At 38.5% G+C, this 23,212-nt stretch overlaps 1 long non-coding RNA gene across 3 annotated transcripts in view; it reads left to right on the forward strand.

The window, feature by feature from the left end:
* The window catches only part of LOC103876360, a 36,180-nt gene extending 15,833 nt beyond the window's left edge, over positions 1 to 20,347 (forward strand). For 2 of the 3 annotated variants that reach the window (XR_635566.4, XR_001893423.3), the window contains 3 exons: positions 281 to 415; positions 6,752 to 6,943; positions 10,726 to 10,838. This is a non-coding gene — a long non-coding RNA (uncharacterized LOC103876360). Of the gene's footprint in view, positions 1 to 280; positions 416 to 6,751; positions 6,944 to 10,725; positions 10,839 to 17,482 lie in introns of those variants that run through there. The other variant, XR_635563.4, reaches the window with a different exon arrangement.
* Positions 20,348 to 23,212: the final 2,865 nt, after the last annotated feature.

A 23,212-nucleotide genomic window follows, 5' to 3' on the forward strand; every position in this document is an offset into this window, starting at 1 on the left:
GAAATGAGCAGTACCTACCACTGTAGTTCTATAAATAAATTGACAACTAACAGGGAGCATTGCTTCTTGTTAATTAAGAACCACTTAAGAATGGGCTCTTGACTTTCTATAGAGTGTTGTAAATCTTCTCTTTACGGTACACGATTCTTGTGTTTAAAGAAAACACACATCTGTGTTTATATCAGATGGTACGTTGTAGACATTTCCTATTATTATTCATTCTTCCGTCCATTGCTACAGATGTTATAAGTATCTTTTACACTTCTCCCCTCTCCCACAGGCTAAAAACAGAAGCTAGTATTAAACATAACAGTAAATGAAGAGGCAGAGAAAAGTTGAAGTGAAAACCAGGTGCAAAATAAGATTAATGTTGTCCTTCTACCACTTGCTTACCTCAACAAACAACAAACTTGCAGTGAGTACAAAGCTATTTTTTTCATAGATAACTACAAAAGAGAAATCAATTCTTTCATCAATTAGAATTTATATAGTATCATATGCACAGAGGATTGCTGGCAGGCTCATTATCCTGGTTAAAAACGTCTGATGTCTTTTTCCAGTCCTTATTTAGTTCTAAGAGTTGTATTAACCTCATAATGAAAAAACATTTGAGTCATATTTTCTGATTCAGTATTTAACTTAACAGTGTTATATGGAACCAAGTAAGAGGGTACAGATTTCATTACCAAAGAATACACTGACAATATACTACCCAGAAAAAAAAGCTTTAACAGAAGGACTCGGTATTACTCTACCTATACAGTGGTTCCAATCAAGAGGTAGTGAGGCCATATCTGGTAACATTCCCCAGTTCCTACACCATCCTCTTTACTCTAGGAAAAGGCCAAGGATGTAGAGTATGCCCCTTTCTCAGCTTCACTGATTTACTGAACAATAGTTATGCAGAGTCTATAATGTATAGAATTTCTCCTATGGATTTTAGTACCTCAGGGATTTTATTTTCTGCACTACTTTCTTTTCATAACTTCAAGATCATGAAGAACTTAGAAAAAATAATTATCTTACCAAAAGATTGTGAACTGCAGACTTGAGAATAGATCTTGGATTATTCTTCATAAAATCCTTTATAATAAGGAGAAAATAGACTCAAGTTTACCTCTCATTGTAGGCCTAGACCTGGAGTACCAAATATATATATGTTTTTGTTTGTTTGTTTGTTTTGTTTTTTTGAGATGGAGTCTCCCTCTGTCACCCAGGCTGGAGTGCAGTGGCAGGATCTTGGCTCACTGCAAGCTCCACCTCCAGGGTTCACACCATTCTCCTGCCTCAGCCTCCCGAGTAGCTGGGACTGCAGGCGCCCGCCACCACGCCCAGCTAATTTTGTTTTTGTATTTTTAGTAGAGACGGGGTTTCACCGTGTTAGCCAGGATGGTCTCCATCTCCTGACCTCATGATCCACCCGCCTTGGCCTCCCAAAGTGCTGAGATTACAGGCGTGAGCCACCATGCCCAACCACCAAGTATTTTTTAAGGATTCCTGAGGAAAATAGAAGCAAAGTACAGTTTTCTTAAACCAAACTTATATCTAATTGGCCAGTGAAAAGATAATGGTTGACTTTAAAATGGTTTCACATAACTAACATTTTCTAAGGTTTACTCTAAGAGAAGAAAAGAGAAATGACACCACATAAGATCACAGAATAAAAGACTTGTGTCACTGGGGTTCTGTTCTTGGAAATTAATAGGTTCCAAAATCAAGCAAGATGATTAATACCAGCTTTCGTTTGATCTATAAGCCACAGTGATGGGCACAGCATGACCCTGACTTTGTCTGGCATTGTGATTTAATGAAAAGAGAAAGCTTAGAAAAAAACAATGAAGGAAAAGAAACACAAACCCTTCTGTATTGGACCAGAGACTTCTTGATTGATGTGGAAAGCTTTTGATTTCTAAATCTTGATCAGCTTTGGTTATGCGGATATTTTCTTTCCAAGATAGCAGGATGCAAGGTGTTAGGTTTTTTAAACGCAAGGGATAATTTTATAGAAGGAAAGTGATAGATAGCTTCACATTTTCTAAAGGAAATGCCATTTGCAAAGATATAAATAATAATGCTGGGGAGATTGGGGGAAAGTAGATGTGCTAATTGTGGGTATACTTTTATGATAAAATCACTATGAAATTTTGGTTAAAAAATAACAGTTTTGCAAGACTGTTTGTAAGGCTGGGTTAGATGATGGCTAAGGCTACAGAATACACTAGTTTGAGTGAATGTACCAACCACAATGTATCAGGGCTCAAGGTCTGATGGAGATGAGACTGAAAAATCTGAAAAATTAACCTTCATAGGTCTCTTGTCTGTATGCCTCATTAACCCAAAGCAATGGATTCAGACCTGGAAGTTATATTCCACTGGGGTTGTGATCACTTTGTGGATGTGAAAGATGGAATATCCAAACCTTTATGCTAAAGGTTAAAACCACTGTGGAAACCAGCACCCATCAGGAAACCACCCTGGAATCACCGCCACTGTTTGTCTTAAGATTCTTACCCTTGTTACTTACCACAGCTCAGAAAACTGCTCCAAGATGGTTTACGCCCATCAAATCACCTGAACTTCTACTTCCACCTCTCACTTACTCCTCTCATGGCCCCCACCTTCATTCTGCACCCTGGGCACTTCAGTCTGAGCCTGATCCAAGGTGATTTGTCTGTCCTGCCTAATTGTGCTTACAGAGATTTTTTCAGAGACCACAGTTTCTTCCCTACTCTGTGCAGCTCCTCTCCAAGGAATTTCTTAAATCAAAACAAATGGGGATGTATTTTACCAAGGACTTCTCTATCTTTTGATGGGATATTCACATCTGCCTCAATGGCTATTCTTAGCATGTTTTTGTATTTTTGTCATTCACTCATTCTTTTTCGTATTTACTGAGTATCTGCTATAGGCTCTAGGCTTCCTGTCAGAGTTAAAGACACAATCCACCCTCTCTGGCAGAATTTAACCTGGTGAGACAAACAGCCAACTTAAAGATTATGGTATGTGAGTAACAAGTGCTTTGATAAATACAGACAGAGGGGCTATGGGACCACTTAAACCAGCCTGCCTGATAGCAGATTTAAAGGTCATACAGTATTCTTTTTATAGGCAAGTTTTATCCCTGGATCTCTTGGTATTATTCATTCAAAGACGATTGATTGGTTGTCTACAGTGAGTCAGACAGTGTTCTATGTGCTATTAGTTTAGTATTGAACAAAACATTCATGCCTTCACGGAGTTTACATTCTAGTGGAGTCAAAGTTCTTCTAGATAACATCTGAATACATGAAATGTAGAATAGAGAAAATAATGATATATGCTAAAGAAAAAAATAAATCAGGGAAGAGGAATATAAAATGTAAGAGAAACTTCAACATACTAGGACATCCAGGGAAGAACTCCTTCAGTAAGTGACTTCTGTGTTATTATTTGAAAGATGTGAATGAGCTGTGCTACTTTCTGAGGGATAAGTGTTCCAGACAAAGGGAATAAATGCAAGAGGTCCCATAGCAGGACAGAGCCTGGAGTGTCAAAAAATAGTGAGGCCCTTGGCTTCAGAGAATCAGTTGGTGAAAATCATTCTCCTCTTAAATAAGAGGAGGTGCATTCCCTTCCCTATCCAGTTTCAGGACTTCAGCATCCAAGGGAATAGAGATGCTGTGATCAAGGACAGCAATGTGAGAGGGCAGAGCCCTGCCTCCCAGTCCTGGCCTCAGTTGGTCACCTTCAGTCTGGAATCCTTACTCTGGGTATCATGTGATCTACATACCTCTTCCACGAAGGCAGCAATCTTAATAGAAAACCAGAAGAAAATCAGTTACCTCAGGCACATTTAAGGAAAGATACAAAAGTGATTGTATACCCTATGTATTTAATTTTCTATCTCTTTATCCCCCCTCCCCCGAGGTTCTTTCTCAGTCCATCATTGCCTTGCACTTGCACAGGAAGTCACCGTGGAATTTCAATGGAAAAACTTTCTACAGGACCTAAAACAATTAGAGTTAAGAATTCAGTCCTCAGGTATCTTTGACCTCAAATTGGGCCATCATCTTAGAAAACGTCTCAAAGAGGAACACCAATGAAACTCTAAGAAAACTCAAAACCAAACACACACGTGCACACACACACACACAGGATGAGAAACAAGCCAAAATCCTAGACAAAAGACAGCACCCTCCTAGCTGCCTCTGAGGCAGTGTTTCTGAACCTTTCAACAATTACAGACCCTTTAGAGAACTGAACAAAAGATATGGTACCTGGCTCAGGAAAGTGCATGTTTTGAATTCAAGGGGGTTATATAATCCCATGAAACAGGATGGCTCCACGGAATTGGGATTCCAAATACCTACTTTGAAAGTAAAAGTCCCTCCTTTTTTGAAAGAGCTAAAAATTTCTCATATTTAGATTTGTTAACATCTTTTCAAACTTCGAAGGTACAGCTTTACTGTCTCCATTTACTATAAACATACTATAATTTACAATTCAGTAATCAGAATCCAATGCCCCTCCTGACATCAGAGAAAGCAGAAGGCTGGAGCTTGGAAAAGGAGCTAGTGACAGAATTCAGTTCAGATTCTCTGCCTTTGGAGATGTTACCATCAAACAGCCGCAGGAGGTCCCCTTCGGGCACAGTCTCCATGACCCTTTGCCAGTATCTCTGTGACCCTGCTAGGAGCCCTGGCCCCAGGAGGAGAAATGCTGAGTTATGCAAACAAATCTAGTCATTTTAAAAAGAAGCTTTTTTTCCACTCTTTGTATCAGTAGGTGTTCTTCTGTCCTACCATTTATTCATTGCACTCACCTGGAATGGCCTCTAAAATCTCTTTGTAAGCACTGAAGCTCTGTTCCAGCATGTAAAGAAGGAAATTAAGGAGAGAAGGAAGAAGATGATTCTGCCTGCTGATATTTTTCTCATCTGTGTACCTGCTAATCTACCAACAGCCCTGTGAATTTGAGCTTAAACACTGAAATATATATTTACATATATATTTTTATATATAATACAGATTTACATATATGTATATTCTCATAAAATATAAATCTTCACTACTGGGAAATGGTCCAGAAGACAGAAGAATTTACATATGCATATACACATTGCTTTTTGTTTTTGTATCAGAAAAAAAAAAAAAACAGGTGCTGATATTTTAATAAACTGCAAAATGCTTCTCCCACTCTTTTCCTGTTCCCACACACCCTCTTCTCTAGCTGTACTGGTTTGTGAACTCCTTGTTCTCACCAAAGGAGTTAGCAAGGAAGGAAATGGTAATTTGTTTAGGTTGATAGAAATCAACAAGCAGTTGGTTTGACAAGCCAGTTCTCATAGCTTCTACTCATTAGGATGTGACACATTTGTAACCCATGGTATTAGAGAGGTGAACAGTTTTTTTTCCCCCAACAAATGTATCCCCAGTGCCTTTAAGAGTGAACTGTGTTACCATCAGGGAAGTGGGTCAGGCCCTAGAGCCAAGAACTAGGCCCCTAGGCACAAAACAGTCTTCCTCTCCTCTGATGCGACTCAGGGCTCAGCCGGCTTAAGAAGTACTCCGTCACCAGCAGAAGGGAGAGGGGGAATCTTCTGATAAGGGTACCCATGCTCCAGTTCCTTTAGTAATCCACAGCTCTCTGGAGATCCTTCTTGTTCTTAATGAGGACAACTTCATCAGAGAAATTCTTAGCATGCTACAGAAAAACACCACAGCCATGGAAACCAGGAAAACAACTTGGTGAATTTCTTACTGGACATCCCTAGAGAGTCCGTGAGGTGTGACGCAGGTCCTGCACAGGTTATGCCTATGCAGCATCATGGATTATACAGTCAACCCCTCCCCACACAATGAGCAGGGGCTCTGAATGAGAACAATGCCTGGAGACATTTTTTATTATCATGACTGGCGACAGGGGTGCTACTGGAATCCAGTGGGTAGGGGCTAGGGTTGTGGCTCAACATCCCACATTGCACAGGACATCTCCCACAAGAAAGAATTATCCAGCCCCAATAGTACAGAGGCTGAGAAATCCTGTGTTAGAGGGAGTGAGGGGGTGGAGATTTAGGAGATGAGAAAAAGCAGAAGTGGGAGAGCAACATACAGCGGAGGGCTGTAGAGGTGGTCCAAAAGTTTGGCCTTTTCAATCAAACCTCAAAGGCTCTGGTGATTTCAAAATAGGGTGGGGATGTTTTTGATTGAAAATTTCATTCCTGAATCAGACAATAGTATCAATTTGCTGTTAAAAATTGGAGTTGTCTCCTAGGGCTGCTGGAAGTTAACAACTGCATTCTCCAGGCGAGTCTCTCCTTTCCTGCATGTATGTAGGTACTAAAGAGAAGGGCAACACAAACCCAAACACGTCATCTGTCTGGAAGTAGGCAGTGTATAAATTGCAAATGAATAAAACCTGGGTCCTTTGTGCCGTAGACAACGCTGATAAAAAAGGTTACACATCCTTCTTTGCGTAAAACACACTATCGACAACTGTGGGCTTAAGATAGATGAGCTGTCTCCCACCCCTCAAGACTGAAGCACTGAGTCTGAAAAATTTCCTCAGGAGGATTTCTCAGGAGTTGCTTTTCAAGGGACAAGCCCAGGTCCATGTAAAGAATCCCCTTCCCTCTTCTCTACACACCACCCTGGGAGAATTTACTGAAAACAGAGGGCAGGGGTGGGAATGTGGGGGGTGGGAGTGCACACATGTGTGTGTGGAGTGTGTGCATGCATTTTACTTCCTGTGACTTTTTGTACTTTACAAGCAGATCATGCTCTGCCAGTAACGAGAGTGTTCCACCTCAGCACCCTCATAAGGAGAGAAGTTGGATCTGATGACTTCCAGGGCCTTTCCAGCTGTACCACTTCTGGATTCTATGTAGGCAATCATTTCCTGCCTGCAGAAGGCTGCATCCTCTGCTTCCTGTCTTCAGTGGCCTTGTGGGAACTTCACCCACACGGTAGGCTGCTCTGTGTGTGACAAGGACAGGGATGGAAGAGCACACAGGCCATCCGTTTCTGTCATCCCATTCTTGCTTTGAAGTAATGCTTTCTATTCCTTCTCAAGATTATGAGAAGGACTTTAATGGGCTGATTTTATGTGAAGATCCAATGATAGTAAAACAAATTCTAGTCAGTGCATTACTTACAGGGTCATTCTACAGAAGCTGAGGCTGTTTCTAAAACAGTCCCCAGAATAGCTTAAAAAATACTAGAGATTCTAAAACCAGATCATTTCCTGATGAAAACACGAGGCCTGTTCAATTTTTAATCCTTTTTGAAATCAGCAAGGTTTTTCTTTTTCCCACAAAGGTATTTATAATGAAGTCCTTGAATTTGCCCCTTGGACACATTTACAGGTTGTGCCTAGTTTCCTAATTCTTTTCATCAGGCCTCCATAGCCTAAATCGTGGTAACTGTCTTTTGGTGAACTAGGACACTTACTCCTATTTGTCTGACAAATACATGGCATCAAATATTCATCATTTAAATGCAATTAAAATATAAAATCATGAGAACATCATAGCAATTATTTAAATTGCACCAGTTTTAATTAAAGGATTAGGGCAATGGGGAATCTGAAACAGAATGTAATGCACAATGAAGAGGCCATATTTCTATGGGTTGTTAATAATTTAAAGGCTTTCTGACTTTAAAGATAAGAGGCATGCCTGTGTATTTGTCACTAATAAGTACTAATGACACTGGAGAAGAATGCAAACATGAGTAAAAAATATAAAAACTTAGATGTACCAAAAGATTAAAAAATTTACTTGCCCAGTGAAACACTCAACAGTCCTCAATTCTACCAGATGAAAAGCAATATATCAGAATAAAACCTTTAGTATGAATGGAATATAGAATTCAGCTATGTTGTTAGGAATCATATCTTCACTTTAAAGAATTCTTGCATATATATTTCTATTTTACTAGGATGATCTTAATTTCTGTATGGATGTGGGACTTGTGAGACTACTTTAATTTGAATGTTTGGAATTGATCTGAGATGCAGTCTGTGAATGATAAAACCTAAACACGTGTCTGAAAACTTTAAAATTCATTGGCACTTTCTTTATTCAGCTGGCCTGCAAAATGACTCCATATAAATTACATTGCTATATGTAAATTGTTTGAACTTTAGCTGCCACGTTCCATATAAACAAACAGCAGCTATAAACAGTGTTAAGTGAAGCAAAAACTGGTTTCCCTATGGAGGCTCAAAATGTGAAGCCTCTCGTGAATTTTAGCCTCATATACTTCTAAAATCAACATCTCTTTTCATAGTTTTAATTAAAGTTATCGGTGCTTAATGTAATGTAAAAAATATCCATGCTCGTTTGCTACCCGAGGCATATGTGAAGCACCTATATCCTATGCAGGTACGCATTGGTTCTCACTTGGACCAACTTCAAATTGCGGAAGGGGTAATTGGGCATTATGTGTATCTGCTCCAGTGGACGCGTAGACCTTCAGATAATTTTTTTGAACAAACAACTTGGGGGATCACCTGCTCTAACTTTCTAGCTTTTAGCGTAATGATGATGATAATAATAATAATAATAACTAAGCCACCTATATAAGATAGTGATTTAGATCAACACCACCCCCCACAAAAAAAAATGAGTATCATCTATCTAATTTTAAATTTTCCAGTAGCCATATTTTTAAAGTAAAAAAAAGTGAAATTAATGCTAAAATATATTTTATTTAGTCAAACATAGCCAAATCATTATTTCAACAAGTAATCAATATAAAAACTATTGAATTATTTTTTCATAGCTAGTCTTTGAAATTCAGTGTGTATTTTACATATGCAGCACATCTGAAATTGTAGTATAATGGTAGCCCTCCATTTCAAGTGCTCAGTAGTCACATATGGGCAGGGACTACTGTTTTGAAAGTGCAACTGTAGGTTTTCAAAGTGGGCTGGAATGGCTTTTTGGTAATAAAGGAATAAAAAACCTGGGGAAGGTTAGTGTCACCGCCCCAGAGCATTGAGTAGCTCCAGAGATTCAGACAAAACCATGAGAATTAGATTTTTTAAAAATTTGTATAAAGTTGAAGGATACAAGTGCAGCTTTGTTACATGGATATATTGCCTAGTGGTGAAGTCTGGGCTTTTAGTGAAGTCATCATCCAAACAATGTACATTGTACCCATTCATTAGTTTCTCATTCTCTTCCTCCCACTCTGTCACCCTTCCTTATATATTAGTTCACACTCTATATCCATGTGTAGAAAATTAGATTTTTGTGGCTGGTTGTAGGGACAATGTTTCTAGAAGAAGGCATAAATATGTTGTGTTATCATACAATGGAATACTTGCAATGAGAATGCATGATCTCCAGCAACATGCAGCAATCAGGATAAATCTTACAAATATAATAATACTGAGTGAAAAAAGAAACCAGACACAAAAAGTACATCTTTTTTGCATCCAATTATGTGCAATGCAAAAACAAAACACTTAAAACCAACCTAAGGAGTAAGAAGTCAAGATAGCAATATCTTTGGTGCAGGGCAGCGACTAGAAGGAGGCACAGGGGGCTTCTGGGTGCTGATAACGTTCTGTTTCTTTAACCAAGTGTGTTTCTTGTGTGAAAATTCCTTGCATTATACACTTATAAAATACTTACTTGTGGCTACAATATGCTGTATTTCGATATATTTTTTAAAGAATGGTAAGATTCAAAGGACTAACCCTCTACATATTTCTGTTCTGAATCATAAACACCTATCATGTACCAAATAACATTATAAAAAGTATATGTCAATGTTTCTGAAACAATTTTTTAAATTTTGGATTCCAAAATAAATTTTTACATAAAATTTAAAGTTACAGGTATTGATTTCTGGAGGTCCACTTCACAGGTGGCCAGGGGTATGAGCATAGGACAGAAATGAGACCGGTTTCAAGAATAACCTAATAGATCTCTGGGTAGGTTTGAAGATACAGGGGACATGGGCAACCCACCACTCTCTATCCTTTCCTCTGAAAAAGGTGTTTAGTTTTCTTGTTCTAAGTTCCTCCAATAAGCTCTGCAACCCTGAATTTGGAGTCTTTGCAATCAAATCAAAGAGATAGAGATTTTTAAGAGGAAAGCTTGTCTATTAGGCCTTGAAAGAAAGAACAAGTTGAAGGATGACAAACTGGAGCATCTTGGTAGATTTACTTGAAGCTCATGATGACTACCAGTTCCTTGAAATCAGAAATACTTGGAATACTTGTCCTATGTGTAACACTAAAGGTACTTATCTATATTTTTAAGACTTATTCTTGAGAAATGTTTAATCTTGAGAAAAATTGTCTAATAATTCTTAATTACCCCTATTTTTTTGAATAGCCAAAAAAAAAAAAAAAGAAAGAAAGAAAAAAGAAGATTTGTCTTGTAACTTAGGATGCTCTGATTCACAACCAACCCAAAACCAATTCAAGAGAGTCCAATAAGGACATGGTCCCTGGGCTGCAAGTCTAATAGGAAAGGGACTTCTACTTATCTTCACATGCCTTTGCATCTTACTTCAGCCTGAACAATTATACTTCTGTGTCATTGGTATTAGACATTAGAATAATTGTAACTTACTGAATATCTAAAATGCTGATTTCTGGAGCATCTCAACCCTCCTGTCCCTAAATTCCCACAGACCATTATACTGGTATTCAAGCTCCCATATGTATGTGGCTGACACTTGTAGATGTTTTTGAAGGATGTTTTAATAGTGATTTAGATGTCTGTTGCAGGAAGTCAGGAACCCTGAACAGAGGAACTGGCTGGAGCCATGGCAGAGGAACATAAATTGTGAAGATTTCATGTACATTTATCAGTTCCCAAAATTACTACTTTTATAATTTCTTACGCCTGTCTTTACTGCAATCTCTGAACATAAATTGTGAAGATTTCATGGACATTTATCAGTTCCCAAACAATACTCTTATAATTTCTTATGCCTGTCTTTTCTTTAATCTCTGAATCCTGTTATCTTCATAAGTTGAGAATGTACATCACCTCAGGACCCTGTGATGATTGCGTTAACTGTACAAATTGATTGTAAAATGTGTGTTTGTACGATATGAAATCTGATTGTTAATCATGTGTGTTTGAACAATATGAAATCAGTGCACCTTAAAAAAGAACAGAATAACAGTGATTTTAGGGAACAAGTGAAGATAACCCTAAGGTCTGACTGCCTGCTGGGTCAGGCAAAAAGATCCATATTTTTCTTCTTGCAGAGAGCCTATAAATGGACATGCAAGTAGGAGAGATATCACTAAATTCTTCTCCTAGCAAGGCATATTAAATATTAAGAGCCTAGGAAAAGAATTGCATTCTTGCGGGGAGGTCTATAAACAGCCACTCTGGGAGTGTCTGTCTTATGCGGTTGAGATAAGGACTGAAGCACACCCTGGTCTCCTGCAGTACCCTCAGGCTTACTAGGATTGGGAAATTCCAGTCTGGTAAATTTTGGTCAGACCGGTTCTCTGCTCTCGAACCCTGTTTCCTGTTAAGATGTTTATCAAGACAATATGTGCATGGCTGAACATAGACCCTCATCAGTAATTCTAATTTTGCCCTTTGCCTTGTGATCTTTGCTTTGCCCTTGGCCTTGTGATCTTTATTGGCCTCAGAAGCATGTGATCTTTGTGACCTACTCCCTATTTGTACACCCCATCCTCTTTTGAAATCCTTAATAAAAACTTGCTGGTTTTGCATCTCAGGTGGGGCATTATGGACCTACTGATACATTATGTCACCCCCGGCAGCGCAGCTGTAAAATTCCTCTTTTTGTACTCTTTCTCTTTATTTCTCAGACCGGCTGACACTTAGGGAAAATAGAAAAAACCTACATTGAAATATTGGGGGGTAGTTTCCCCCAAAAGATGTCTATCATTGTTAGGGTTAAAAACATTATTTAATTATTTTTATCTTATTATGAACTCTATTGTTTAAAATCCTGAACCCTATAAATCTATATTTTGCTGATTTAAATTCATAGAATTAAAAAAATATAGATCAGACTATATGAAACTTTGTCCTATTTTTAAACACTCCTAAAATATTGGCTTTGCTGGTGTAATTGTCCACACCCAAAGCTGAAGTTACTCATATTAAAATATAAAGCTTAAAGGTTGTGACCCATGTAATCCAACATCAGAATGGAATGACAGTAAAGCCACAAAAATTAATTTCTCAATAATTCAATTCATCATGTTGTACACAATGATATTTCTGATAAAATCTCCTTTTAATGCCAAAAACTTGTATTATTTGCCACAGCTTCTCCTGCATCTCGTCCCATTAGCACTATAATCCTTCTCCCTACCACCTTTCTCCTTTTATAAAATCTCTGCAATGTACTATGCTGCTCCTAGCAGGTTGGTTCAGGGGAAGAAACGAAGCAGGCAAAGTATGACTCCTCTTTAGAGGAGTAGAGGAAAGGAAGACTGGGAAAAAGTGTACATTGGCCATTTCTGTCCCATTACACAGTGTTAGTATCAGATTAACCTTGTCTTAGATTGAGTTCTGGGGAAAGAGATGCTGAGAGAGGGATTTGCCTGTGAGTAGTTTTTTGCGTTAGCTCTCAGGAACAAAACCTTTTTAAGCATGAGAAAAGCAGGATAATAGGACAGAGTGAGAAGTTCCAGGCAGTTGCAACAGAGGCCTCCACAGTATTGGAGGGAAAATGTGAAGCTGGGATGGCCCTTCAGAGTTGTCCTGAATCAAGACAAGGAGGGCAGGCCTTTGTACCAGTCACTGGATATGGGCTGTGGAGGGGGCACAACCTTGGGCAAAGCAGCTCTTTTTCAACAGAGAGTGAGGGAATCAGCTTTGAGTCGCCAGCAGCCCATGTCCTAGGTAGCTGAGAGAAAGAGCACCTTTGCCTGCCCAGAACGGGGTGTATACACGGAGCATAGAAGCATTCACTCTAAGCATTGTATGAAAAGTTGTCTTTTCATACCAGATAATAGGAATTAAATGTTCCCATGTTGCTACTGATGACCATTTTTCACTTTATGATCTCTGGGGCATCCTTGTTGCTAGTTATCATTTTGGAAGGCCTCACATGAAGTAAGTTTGCTTGGTTTGTTGTTTCAAACCAGGTAATGGCTACCTCTTACAGGCAAACTGTTTTGCCAGTTGTCTTTGAGGAGTTCTTTATGCTCAAGCTTTGTCCTATAAATGTTTCCCTTAAGCTTTTTGCACAGCAGCTTTGACATCTTCTTGCTATTTACCTTCTGCACATTTTCAGGCCAAGAAAAGTTTATTTTCAGTAGTAAAACTGCAGTGTAGTTATGCAAGTTTGATGTCGCTGATGGTAAGTACCTGGCACAAATGAAACAGCTCTAGAATTTAACTGCTTAATACTGCAAGCCAAAGTCTCCCAGCCCTTTAGGAAATTTGGTTTTTAGCACATCTCAAACTTGGCCTGAATTTTCCAGCTATGTTGATGCCAATCCAGTTTCCAAGCCATAGATCTGTTTGATTCTATTTTCTCCTTCCCAATGTATTTAACATGTAGTTTGACTGGGATTGCAAGAAATGTGCTTTTGTTTCCATTGAAATGCTTAGCTTATTTATCTGCAGCAAATAACATGATGTATAACTTCAATTTCCTTTAGGCTGTCATTTCTTTAACTTGATAGTTACTCTATGCTTGTCTTAATGTATATTAACTTCTAGCAAATAGGTATGAACCTAAAGAAGTCCTAAATCAGTTACTAGCTAATGAATGAAAGAACCTCCCCAATAATGAATTCTAACCTAGATTTCCTCACTGAATGCAATTGGAACATTACTCATCAACCCTAACATGACAACTTGTGTTGCCTTATCACATTTAAATGGCCTGTTGGGATTTTCTGGTGAACAAACCTAATTAGTAGCTGCTAAACTTACCTGAATATCACTGAGTACTCCCTATGTTTAGCCACAGAACTAGGTATTGCATTGCACAGATCAATGGATATTGCATCTTAGCAAGTTCTTTCCTTATTGTGGGGCAACATCCTAGTTGGTGAGAGATGTATCAAAGGGTGAAACTTCAGATCCGTTGATTGCAGTCTATCATAAAGTCAGACTGAGCAGCCAGAACTGAGAGAACCAACACAGCTAGGTCTTGGCACAAAAATAAGTAGGACCCAGTATTCAAAGAGAGCCATCAAGCGAATCATGAATTTGAGGCTCAGAAAAGTAAGAGGTCAGGGAGCAGGGAGCCTCTGGAGGTCAAGATGAGGCAATGGATCAGGTAGAAGATACTGGATTTTATTCAGTAGTGATACGGGGATATCACGAACTCCAATTAGTGTCTCAAAGTCATTGGATCACTTCAGCCTTGGATTTCCACATTCCAAAGCCCTCCGGGAGTTTATTTTTCATATAAGCAGCTAAAAAACCAGTTTCTCTACAATTCTCAGGTATAAAAACTAACTCTTGTTTTGCTGCCACAGAGAAGTTTTAATAATTGACTAATTAATCTTCACAATATCTGTCAGTTAAGTAATAGATTGAAAGAAAGTACAGCTCCCCCCACCATCCCACTGAAATAAAGCCCCATTTGGAACGGAAGTTTTTTTGAGCTATAACTAGACAGCAGCTTAAGATGGTGCTAAGGACAACATATGGGACAAAAATCCAAATGGATAAAAGTATGAAAATAGGGCAGGAAGCTAAAATAGATGTGCACTCAATTTCTTTAGTATAAATAGCATTGTCTGTAATCTCAGGTATATGATTCAGCAATTGCTAATGAAAATCATTTTTAGTATTGCAAATGGGCAAGAAACAGGGCCATGCTTTTTAAAATACAAAACTGGGAAGAGTCTCTGAAAAATCTGAAATACACAAAAGTTTCTGTTGGGCTATATATTTTTCCTATTTGTTAATATAACTGACATCCAAATCCCCTAAACCAAGTGGAATGGCTGATAACCTACCTAGTTTTAATCACTGAAGGAAGCCAATCCCAGTAAGGATGGGTACAACTAATCATCAAGCTTTGTTGATTGGCCTCATCACAAATTCATGACTACCACACTCACTGGGGCTCTAACAGTCTCTGCCATCCATCCATTTACTCATCTCAGAATGAATCTCTATTCCACTCACAATCTTTTTTCTCCTCTGCAGCTCTCAGCTTCTTTGCGCAGCCTTCATTCTCAACAGAATACCTCACTGTCTAACTTGGATGGGTCCAATTTCCTCCCATCAATATCTCATTTTAATTTCATTGTACCTTCCCTACTCTCAATTATTTCTGCTTCAGAAAAAGCAGTGTCCTTACTCGCTTCCAAGATGACCAGTTCTTCCACCAGACCCTATGCCCCACTCACCTTCTTTGGGGCTTTATTCCATTCCTCACACCTCTCCATCCATATTTTTAAAAATAATTTTTAAAAATGTGACTGTTACAGTCACATATTGCTGCATATCAATCACCTAAAACTATCAGTGTTTAAAACAACATTTATTTGCTCATAAGTCTGCAATTTAGGCAGGGTGGGGGCTCCTCTGTGATTAAGTGGCATCTTCTGTAGGTGGAAAATCTGAAATGGCTTCTTCACTTGTGTCTGGTGCCTGAGTTGGGATGCCTTGGACAACTGGGGGGTGGCTGGACATCTTTCTCTCTCTCCATGTGGTGATTTCACATGGATAGCATAGGTTTTCCCCACAGCAGGGTGGTGTCAGGTAGTCAGACTTCTTCTATGGCAGCTGCCTTCTTCCAGAATACAAGAGCAGAAGAAGCAGAAGCTGCCAGGTCTTCTTAATACCTTGGCTTGGAAGCCTGTCTAAGAGCATCACATTCTGTTGATCACAGGGGCATCCCAAATTCAAGGGGAGGGGAGTACACAGGGAATGAATCCCAGGAGATATAGTTCACCGGTGGTCACCAATTTAAGAGACTACCATCCCACCTCTTCATTGTATTTTTAGAATCCACTTCCATTATCCTAATAAAACTATCTTCCTAACCTTACTTTTCCTGAAGAGTTATAACCTGCTCTCATTTACACTGCATCACCGCTTCTCAAAAATCATTCTTTACTCTTGTTTCCTCCAAGCTAACACTTCTTTTACTCCTCAGCCTGCTACAAGCTGGCTTCCAGTCTCATCACATTATTAAAAACTAATATCAACTTTCTACTTGTTAAATCTAGGTGTCTTCTTCATCCTCCTCTAAAAGTATTTCTCTGAATCATTGTTTCTGTTGACCTCTTGTTGAAGCCCTCTCCTCCTTTGACTTCTGAGACATTGGGTGGCTTTCTTCAAACTTTCTCCTTCTCAATACCTTTCTCTAACTCTCCTTTCTCTTTCTCTGCATAAATGTGGGAGGCTTCTGCATCACCCCCCATCCTGTGTTCCTCAGTCTGTCACTAGGCTATCACAATCCTACCCCCGTAAAATCTAGAAACCACCCCCTCTTTCCATTTCCATTGCTCCTACACTAATTCAGAGCCTCATCTCCTCCTCATTAGGCAAATGCAAGAGTCCTCTATTTCATCTCCAACACTCCAGTTTCTTCCTCTTTCAATCCTACAAACCGGTACAGAAGTTACCTTCACTAAACAGAGTGGTCTATGCTCAAAAACTTTTCCCCGTGACTTTTCCCAGAATGCCAATCATTCTGTCTCACTCAAGTCACTCAGTGGTATAAATATTAAATTAAATCTGAGAGAAAATGTAAAAAAATATGTAGAAGCATCAAGCGAAACAACTCTGCATTTTCCCGAAGTACCTGGTTAAGTGCCTTACTTTGCCATCTTGTTTTAAATTATCACTCTAGGATTTATCACCAACCGATCCTCATTAAATTTTAATAACTCTCTGAGATATATGTGATAGAGTGACACTAAACTTCTCTCATAACTAGCATGCGTCTATATATATAACATTTCAATTAAGTGTATGAAATAATATGCAAATCTGTACAGTGGGATAAGAAAATATTGGTGTATATTTCACTTTGTAAGAGGAAAATACTTGGTTGGTCTCTGTAACAAAAACAACAAAATTATACTATGTGCCTGGTGAGCAATTAATGCTCTACCTCACTTTCACAAATAGATTTGTTTCTAAGATATATAGATCAATAAATCAATTCTATTTTCATATCTTCTTATAATTTATTTAACATTTATTTTTCACTCATCTTTGTCTAACAATTTTCAACTTTTGTGTATTAGACTGCTTAACCCACCCCTAGATCCTCTATCAAGTAGTTAATGGTCTGGAAACAAATACCGAAGTTCCTGTTTTAAAGGAATATTAGGGTCAATACTTCTGCAAACTGAGTGATTAGATACTAATTTGTAGTTTGAAATATATTTACAATTTATGATTATGCTGGGTTCCAAAGACGAGTCGAAAATTGGTTACTGAAAAATTGGAATGAAATGTTTCCATCAAAATCGTTTTAGTTAAGTTTTCCAAACTGATTCTTTTAAACTCTAGTGCTGGTGACCTGCAATATATTAGTACCATTAATAAGGAGATCAATTTCAGGATCCTGGGACCAGAGTGCCTTGGATGTTAAAGGAAGAAAGAAGAGAATGGAGAACAGTTTCCTCTTGCAATCTTCACTGGTTGGTAATAAGCAATATTTCAATACTGCAAATTTTGCCAGCAGCACTGTTCTACTCCCTCTATTTCTCTTTCTTTCCTATCCAATTCCATCATCAGGGTCTTGCCCTAAGGGCTTCTTTTTTAGTCTCCTGCTTGAAATGCACTAAAGAATGTATTTCAGGCTTTGATATTACTTAAAGCCGTCCTGTCTCTTCAAAATTGCCTTCCCATCCAGCTGGACAAAAATGTAGGGAACAAGGACTCTGGTGGGGAGAAGAGAGAGAGAGTAACAATCTCATTTAGTACATCTATAACAGGCCTAAGGATGAGAGAAGAGAGTTCACACTTTTTGTATCTGGGCAATCTTCAACAGCGTTAATAATGTAGTGGAATGGACATTATGGATGAGAGAAGGAAATGAGGAAAAGGGGCAATGCTATAGGCTCTGCAAAGACAGGGATGATTATAAAGAAAAAGAAGAGGGGAGAACTCTTTAGTCAAGTCTGACAAGGTGGGATTGCCATTTGTATGTTGAGGACATTCATTAGTTGGGAACTTTGTGGCTTAAAGCAAGATCCTTCTGTGATCATGATTCAAACTAGCAAAAGCAAATAAATCATGACATCAGTATTTTTCAGTTTTTCAAATATATCAAGAATAAATACCCAGTTTGCACATTAAAAGAAAAATAATTAGAAATACACAATTTTTAGTCTTAATGTTTAAGTATTTTTCTTTTGAGTTTTAAATAATTCTTGACAATCTATGGACAAACTAGAAAATTTAGTGCATTGATATTCATATATTTTGTGATTTCTTGATTGGGGAGTTTATTTATGGAAAAACGAAAGAAAATTTGTAAGTGGAAAATGTGATGATTTAACACAGAATTATAGGCAAAGTTTTATTGCCTAATCATCCATATGGCTCTTATATTTCTATAGCATTTTGCTCTGCCCAGTGCACTATTACAATAATGAGCTGTCTCTGTTCCAACCTAAGGCCACGACTTCCATTTATCCTATTCTCTCTCCCTTGCTCAAGGAATTTGCTCCTGCAATTATCTCCTCTCAATTGAATTATTTCCATCAATATACAAATATGCTTCCACCTCTCTCATTTAAAATAAAGATTCTTCTCCTTGGAGAAATAGATGATTTCAGATGTAAGATAATAATTCTACAAGGTGAGCCAAGAACAGCTTGTTACACCAGATAGCAAGAAAGCTGTAATAAACTATGAGGGCATGTCAAAGGATGGTAAATTGAAGAAGCTTTCCTGCACACAAACAGGAATGATTTCAGTGTCAATAAGGATAATAACTTCAACACACTGAAACACATTAAATATATTTAAATTCGTGAGTTCAATATTTTAAAAATTGCTAATTGTTAGAGGATACTACATAACTTATTTATTACCATAAAACTGTTAAAGAGAAAGAATTCAATGTTTATTCTGCCTTTCTTAAACAAACTCTAAGCAAATAAATGATGAAGGAAGTATTCAAATTAATAAATGATGAAGGGAGGATAGAATTAGAATGTCACCATTTTGAAATATTTAGTTAATGAATATATTGGAGCATTGAGCATCAGTGGCTGCTAACATCACAGAAAGAGCGGCAACCAGACATTATGTTCTTCTTGATGGATAAACATATCACTACCCATGAAACAATCTCGCCCCCCCAAAAAAAATTAAACCTGAATCTGATCCAACTTTTTCATCCGACTGTTTATGCTGGGGAACTACAAAAGAAGAGGAACATATTAAACAAAACCACAGAAGTTTAATAAGAAATTCTGCTATAGTCTGACTGTGTCCCCCAGAATTTATGTTTTAAAAACTTAATACCTAATGCACAAGTGTTGGGAAGTGAATTAATGCTGCATTGGGTATTAAATTTTTGAAACATGAATTTTGGGGGATACAGGTTCTTTCTTGCTGCTTTTCTGCCATGTGAGGACACAGCATTCCTCCTCTCCAGAAGATACAGAAGGCACCATGATGGAACGAGACATCTAGCCTACGAGTGCCTTGATCTTGGACTTCTCAGTCTCCAGAATTGTGAGAAATAAATTTCTGTTTTTAATAAGTTACCCAGTCTCACATATTCTGTTATAGCAGCAAAAACAGGCTAAGACGAATACCCAGACTATAGGAAACTACCAATAAAAAACCTAGTCTTTTCAAAAATAAATTGCAAGGAGGGAAAAAAGATGGAGAGAATTTATAGACTAACAAAGTTATAGAAGACACAGCAATGAAAGCTAAAAGGGATTTCAGTGGTGGAATCTTGTTTAAAAATTCAAACAAATCATACAGAATTATAAAATTTATGAGCCAATTAGAACTTTGAACCCTTTCTTGGACATTTGATATTAAGGAATTATGAGTTGTTTTTACGTGTCATAAGGGTATTATGATTATATTTATTGCAAAACGTCCTCATCTTTTAGAGATACAGTCTTCAAATATTTCTAGAAAAATTAGTGATATTTACGATTTGCTTCAAAATACTATAGGAATACAGCCAGGTGCAGTGGTGTAGGTCTTTGATTCTGGCTACTCAGGAGGCTGAGGTGGGAGAATTGCTTGAGCCCAGGAGTGTGAGTCTAGCCTTGGCAACATAGTGAGACATCATATACCTCCCTAACCCCCCCAAAATGTGGAAGTAGCTAAGTGCATACCAATATGGATTAACAAGATTGTTAACTCTTAAAACTATTGGTGGGCTGGGCATGGTGGCCCACACCTGTAATTCCAGCACTTTGGGAGGCCAAGGCGGGCAGATTACCTGAGGTCAGGAGTTCGAGACCACCCTGGCCAACATGGTGAAACTCGTCTCTACTAAAAATACAAAAATTAGCAGGGCATGGTGACACGTGCCTGTAATCCCAGCTGCTCGGGAGGCTGAGGCAGAAGAATCACTTGAACTCGGGAGGCGGAGGTTGCAGTGAGCAGAGACCGCACAATTGCACTCCAGCCGGAGTGACAGAGACTCCGTCTCAAAACAAAAACAAAAACAAAAACAAAACACTTGGTGGGTCTGTACTAGTAGGTCTATTTTTGTATGTGTTTTAAATTCTCCATCATAAAAATATTTTTTAAATTTGTCTCTTGATCCTGTACTCTTTTTGTCTACAGCTTCATATTTATGCTCCATATTGGAACAAAATTCTGCATAAAACCTGTCTCCACTTTTTCACCTTCCATTTTCACTCTTTCCAAACAGACTTTTTGCTTCCCCTTACTCCAGTGAAACTTTTGTTATCCAGTTGCCCTGTGACCTCTGTAGGCCAAATCCAGCTGTCAATCTCTTTCCTCATCTCACTCAACCTCTTAGAAATATTAACATCAATGGGACCATTCTTGGTTTTTGTGCTGTCCCTGCCTCACAAGCTTTTAATTTCACTTGCCACTCCTTTGGTTTCTCTCAGAATGCTGGAATGCCACTGACTCCCTATTGACACATGTCACCAGGCAATCTCTCCCAGTTCCAGAGCTTTAAACCCGGTCGGAATGCTGGTGGTTCCCAACTTTCCATTCTCATCCCTGAGCCGTAACTGGTATGTCCAATGGCACAGCAATGAGTAGCAGGCAGAAATCTTAACATTAATGAATGACCAGTGAGACTCCTGATCCTGCTTTCTCTCCCTTCACATATTCTCTCTCCCCACCCTGGTATCCCCTATCTTAATAACATGTCAACATCTTCCCAGTAACTCAGGTGGAAAAAAAAAAAAAAAACTCCAAGTTATCTTTGACCCTTTTTTCCATACTCTGCACATTTAATTTGTGAGGAAGTCCTGTAAGCTTTAAGTTAAATATGTTCTAAAACTGATGTTTTAGTCCAGTCAGACTACCATAACAAAATACCACAGGCTGGGTGGCTTTCTGTTTACAACAGAAATTTATTTACTCATGGTTCTAGAGGCTTCCTCCAAAATTAAAATGCCAACTGGTTCCATTCTCAGTGAGGCCTCTCTTCCTGGTTTGCAGATGGCTGCTTAATTGCTGTGTCCTCACATGGCAGAGAGAGAGAAAGAGCGCCCTGGTGTCACTTCTTATAAGGACACTAACCCTATTGTATGAGGGCCTCAGACTTACAACCTCGTTTAACTGTAGTTATACCTTTGTAGACCCTGATGCCAAAATACAGTCGCATTGGCCTCTAATGCCTCAACATGTGAATTTTGGGGAAGGACACAATTCAGTCCACAGCACCTGACCACAATTATTTCAGGACTCTTACATTTTTCCTTCTGCGTAGAATATTTTCTCCAATCTCAGGGCTATCATCTTTCCAACACTCGGATCTCAGGGCAAACGTCCCTTCCCAGAAAGTCCTTCCCTGAACCCTCTGTCTAAAGTACCCACATAAACCCAACTCGTCTCAGTCACTCCCATCATTGCCTCTGCTTTATTTTCTTTACAATTCTGACCACTACCTAAAATATCATATAGTTATTTTCTCATCAACTATATTGTGACTATTCTCACTCGCTTCACAGGAGCAGGGACCTTGTGAAGCAGGAGGGTGGATGGCAGGAAGTGGTGAATGAGTGGATCATGATGCCCCCGCAGTGCTCGAGGCACATAACAGCAAGACTCTGCCTGTTTTGCCATCACTGAGCCACAGTGCCTACATTACTAGACACAGTAGATACTGAATAAAAAAGTAGTGACTAAATGAATGCATGAGTGTAAGCATCCTCAAATTGTGACTTATTAGCCCCTGCATTTGGTCCTAGTCTTCTCCGATTTTCTTTGCGATTTATACAGCTATCACTAAAATAGAGTCATGCATCCCTTAACAATGGGATACAATTGGAGAAATGCATCGTTAGATGATGTCATCATTGTGTGAGCATCATAAAGTGTACTTACACAAACCTAGATGGTGTAGCCTACCATACACCTAGGCTCTATGGTATAGCCTGTTGCTCCTAGGCAACAAACCTATACACATAATTACCGTACTGAACACTAAGCAATTGTGACACACTGGTAAGTATTTGGTATTTAAACATAGAAAAGAAACAACAAATATATGGTATGAAAGATTAAAAATAAAAACAAATAGCACATCTGTATAGGGCACTTGCCAAGAATGGAGCTTGCAGAATTGGAAGTTGATCTGGGTGAGTCCATGAGTGAGTGTTGAGTGAAGGCCCAGGACATTACTGTACACGACCGTAGACTATGAACAAAGCACACTTAGGCTACACTAAATTTATTTTTAAAATTTTCTTTAGTGATAAATTGACCTTATATCACTATAACTTTTTTATTTTATAAACTTTTTAATTGTGTTTAAAGTGTTTCACTCTTTTGTAATTAGTTAGCTTAAAACACAAAAACAATGTACAGCTGTACAAAAATATTTCAATGTTTACATCCTTATTCTATAAGCTTTTATCTATTTATATATATATATATATTTTATTATTATACTTTAAGTTCTAGGGTACATGTGCACAACGTGCAGGTTTGTTACATCTGTATACTTGTGCCATGTTGGTGTGCTGCACCCATCAACTCGTCAGCACCCATCAACTCGTCATTTACATCAGGTATAACTCCCAGTGCAATCCCTCCCACCTCCCCCCTCCCCATAATAGGCCCTGGTGTGTGATGTTCCCCTTCCTGAGTCCAAGTGATTTC

This window comes from Papio anubis, chromosome 10, assembly GCF_008728515.1.
Source record: "Papio anubis isolate 15944 chromosome 10, Panubis1.0, whole genome shotgun sequence".
In the NCBI taxonomy this organism is placed as follows: domain Eukaryota; kingdom Metazoa; phylum Chordata; class Mammalia; order Primates; family Cercopithecidae; genus Papio; species Papio anubis.